This window comes from Manis javanica, chromosome 4 (assembly GCF_040802235.1).
Source record: "Manis javanica isolate MJ-LG chromosome 4, MJ_LKY, whole genome shotgun sequence".
Taxonomy (NCBI): domain Eukaryota; kingdom Metazoa; phylum Chordata; class Mammalia; order Pholidota; family Manidae; genus Manis; species Manis javanica.
The window spans coordinates 157,344,617-157,349,239 of record NC_133159.1 but is presented as its reverse complement, the minus strand read 5'-3'; the positions used below and the strand labels follow the sequence as shown (position 1 = coordinate 157,349,239).

The 4,623-nt window shown below is 42.7% G+C and overlaps 1 long non-coding RNA gene across 1 annotated transcript; it reads left to right on the top strand.

The window, feature by feature from the left end:
* The first annotated feature begins 3,277 nt into the window (after positions 1–3,277).
* Positions 3,278–4,319, top strand: LOC118968510 (uncharacterized). Its single transcript, XR_005056242.2, has 2 exons — positions 3,278–3,521; positions 3,858–4,319. It is a non-coding gene; the product is annotated as an uncharacterized lncRNA (long non-coding RNA).
* Positions 4,320–4,623: the final 304 nt, after the last annotated feature.

The following is a 4,623-nucleotide window of genomic DNA, read 5'->3' as shown; positions in this document are numbered from 1 at the left end:
TTGAATTTTAAAGACATCACAGAGCTAGTGAAGTGAAACATATACCTACCCTATAGTCCAGAACTTCTATAGGAAACGAGTCAATCTCTCCACCAAAAGACCTGTTCAAGAATATTCAGAATAACCAAAAACAGAAACAACTCAAATGTTCATGAAGAAGTGAGTGGATGAATTATTGTGGTATGTCCATATAATGGAATAACATAAAGCAATTTAAAGGAATAATCTACTAATACATGTAACAACGTAGATGAATCACACAGACATTTTGTTGAATGGCATAAACCAGACACAAGGAGTAAACACAATATGACTCTATTTATAGGAAGTTCAAGAACAGGCAAAACGAATCCATAGCAAGAGAATCAGCATGGCAATTCTCTCTGGAATATTATACTAGAAAGGGCCAGAGGGAACCAGCGGGGCATGGGAAACATTCTACTTCTTGTTCTGAGAGATGGTTATGTGGGTAAATATTCCTTGAGCTGTAGACTTAAGATTAATGCACTTTACTGAATTATGTTATACCTCAAAAAGGGGGAAAGCTTTTAGTGTAAAATACCCACAGTATATTTTTCTAACAAGACGTCTTTAATGCCTTTCTTCATCACATGTTAAAAATTCCACTTTAATCTCATCCTAAATGAAAAAGGAGTGAAATGATAATTTTAAAAAATCTTTAAATTACAACTGAATACAGAAGCACAGCAGTAACTGAGGTGACAAGTAATTTGAAAGATTTTTTTTCCCTCTACTCCAGCGTCCCAGGATTAAGCATATGTTCTGGCCAGCATCCACCACCACAAGATAGTGCCAATAAAAGGAGACTCAGACACCAGACACCATTCCACTTCCCCACAGGTCCTCTTCTTCACCAGAAGGGCAGTTGTCCGAGCAGCCTCCAAGTCCTACCTGCTATCCTTTTAGGTGAAAAAGTAGATACAAACTAGCTTCAAAGTGAATTTGTTTCCGAAAATTTTTAATTTTTGCAGTATATAGAAAGCAACCCGCTTCTATTTTGCATGACAATATTAGTCAGGTCAGCTATTCATATGTTAAGTTTAACTCTCTTTGTAAAACTCTTCAATGCTATTTTTATTCCTCTTCTACTCACAGGGAAATTCAAAGTCACATGCATGAAACTGTAAGAGAAACACCTTCTTTACTTAACAAGGGTTTGCACTGGGGTGAGGGAGAAGGACTAGGTTCTTTTTGCTCCCCCTCATCATGAGCTCTCAAATATTTACTTTTGGCCTCTATGAACCAAAGATAACAACCTAGCAAGGGGTGAATCCATTCAGTTTGGGTTGGTCTCTACCCGTTCCTCACTTCCTCCACTTATTTCCTGAATTGTTCTTTGTTTATGTAAACAGATAAAGACTTGTGGGACTGTACACAGAGAAAAGACAAATATCAAATGATTTCCCTCATTTGTGGAGTATAACAATGAAGCAAAACTTAAGGAACAAAACAGCAGCAGACTCACAAACTCCAAGAAGGGACCAGCGGTTACCAAAGGGGAGGGGTGGGGAGGTGGGGTGGGGAGGGCAGGAGAAGGGCATTGAGGGGTATTATGATTAGTACACATGGTGTGGAGGGGATCTTGGAGAAGATGGTGTAGCAGAGAGAAGACAAGTAATGACTCTGTGGCATCTTACTACACTGATGGACAGTGACTGCAATGGGGTATGGGGGGGACTCGAGAATATGGGTGAATGTAGCAATCACATTGTTTTTCATGTGAAACCTTCATAAGAGTGCATATCAATGATACCTTAAATAAGAAAAAAAGAGTAAAGTGCACAAATCTTAAATTTTCAACTAAATGAACTTTTCACATATGTACACACCGATGTAACCACCTCATGTAACCAGTGGTTACATGATTCCATGATCAAATAATGGAATATTTCAAGCACTTTAAAAAGTCTCTTTTTGTTCCCCTCCCAATCAATACCAGGAAGGGAGAACATTAACCTAAAAAATTTGAAGTATTTTATTCCAGGGAGATTCTATTCTCATCTCACTATCAAACACACTTAAGGATATAACAATGTTCTCTTTGTCTTTTATGGCTTATTTTTTGAAGTAAACATGGAAACTCTCTAAATGAAACGACTAATAATTACAGAAATTTTCCAACTGACGACAGTCCTAGAGGACTGGATACTATTCAATCATTAAAATCATGCTTTTAAAGAATATTTAATGACACTGAGAAGTGTTCATAATCTAATATTAAAATAAAAAGGCAAGATACTAGATTGCTCATGCAGAAGCTCAATTTTGAAATTATACACATATACAAGGGAAAACAACTGAAGAAAGTACAAGATTTGTTTGGGTAAACTTTTGGGCAGTAGGATAAGGTACAGTTTTTATTCACTTTTTAATTTTTAAAAATATTTTTTAAATTGACAATGAGAAGGTGTTACTTTTCTAATCAGGAAAAAAACTTTTCTTTTTAAATGTGGGGACAACTGAAATGACCAACATTAGGGAAATGGTTTTCTGAATTATGACAACTGATTTCATTGCATATTTTTTAGAAACGGCATTTAGAAGACTGCAATAACTCGGCAAATTTCTTACGACATAGGAAACATTGTGTTTTAAAACCAAGATAGTATGCGTATAACTAAACTGGGGAGGGGAGACACGGAAGTGGCTAATGACAGTGGTTACAAATTGTAAAACATGCACATTGAAATAAAGAAGGGAAAAATTTTTTTAAAGACAGTTGTGTATGAAGTTTTTAAAGTATGTGTGTGTTTAAAGCCCCCATATTCTATTTTCTGCAATCTGGATAGGTTTTTTTCAGTTTGAGGGGTTGTTTAAGGCAGGAATGTTGGGGTAATTATTTCAATGTGTTTAGTCTGAAGCTCTTGGGGAATGGTGTAGATGTGGCCTCTTTTACTCTGAATCAGATTCCTCAGAAATGGCTGTATGGAATAAACACTGTAAATCCCTAACTTTCATAAATTCTAGAACCGAACTAACGCTAAACTACCCAAGTGCCAAAGACTTAAAGACCGTTTCTGGGAAACTCAAGCTCTGAGACCTTCCCGTTTTTTGTTTGTTTGTTTTCCCCAAATAAACGGCTTTGTTTCCAATCGAATTTTCTCTTCTGCAAAGCTGAGCGGAGCGGAGGGCGGGGACGTGAAAATGAAACAACAGACTAAAATTGAAAAGCTTTTCCCGCAGCTTCTGCGCACCCCGCACCCCCACCCCCAACCCCGCCCAAAACACACAAGTACAGACACACAAAGACCGGATTGCTTAGGGCTCTCCTGGTCTGCATGAAAACAGTGGCCGCACTTGCCCTAAAAATGGGGGCCAAGTCTGCGAACTTGACCCAGGAGCCCCTGCCTCTTATCCCCAACCGTCCAACAAAGGGAAAGGGTTGGCTGGGTTCTTTCCAGGACTTTGTTCTACCCTGGGTTCCTTCCAGGTTGTTTCTTCTATCCAGAGGGGACAGAAGGATGGGGAGGAGGAGAAGACCACAAACCCCTTTGGTCCAGGTAAAACCCAAATTAGCGGGGATGGGGGTAGCGGAGGACACGGAGACGACCCTCCTGACAACTCTCTCAGGCCTCTTTTCCGGTTTGCCCCTGAGGACCTGCCTCCGGCATTTTATCTGGCCCCCAAATAAGGAGGCCAGGAGCTTTTCTTCGTTTCTCCGGGATTTAGTGCCCTCTCGGCCGCCCGGGGCCGCCGGGGCTCCCGGCTGGAAGGCCAGGGCCTGGGAGAGTCCGCGCGCCCCCGCGTCCACCCCGCGCGCCCCGTCGCCCCTGGACCGGACCTATTCAGCCAGGAAAAAACGCCGGGATCGAGTCTTTGATCCTCCCTTGCTCCAGGATCCTGGATTCTTTGAAAAAGAAAACAGCGAGCACACCGATACCGTCTCCGCGGGCCTCTGTGAGCAGCCCCTGCCGTCTCCCTGCGGCTGGGAAGGGCGCGCCGGGGCTGGAGGCTGCCCGCGCCAGTGTTTCCTCGGCCCCGGATGCGGCGGGACGAGGCATTTACAAGCTCAAGTTTCCAGATCCTGAGACGACCGAGGGCTCCGCGAGGCTCACCCGCCGAGGGAGGGCGCGTTTAGAATACGCAGGAGATGGCCTCGGGTGGCCCTCTAGAATGTTCTCTCATAATTCATCTGCTTTCGCTCCTACTCTTTTGCTATTTATGTATTTGTTTTTCCTGGTCATTAAGAAATCTTTAGGGGATTTTATTGCCTAACAACAAGGTAAGGAAACATGAATTATGATGAAAATGAAATGGTTCCATTACGTTGATCCTGATTAAAATATTGGAGTAATTTTCCCTGTGGCCTCAATAATAGGGTTTTCCAGCGCAGATCTGATGAGTTTTTCTACAGGAGGCAAGGATCAGAAAAGCTCGTTGATAAAGCAACGCAGGCTCCAGCCTCTCGCGTTCCAGATCCTTCCACAACCCTCCTCCGCCCCTTTCCCTCCACAGTCTCCGCGTCCCAGTCTAGCTCCCCAAGGGGTAAAGGAATGTTTATGGTCTGACTCAAGTTCAATGACAACACCCTGCTTGGAGGGGGAGGGGCAGCGAACTTCAACCATCAACCAGACAAAGAAGAGCTCAGGTCCCTGGCCACGC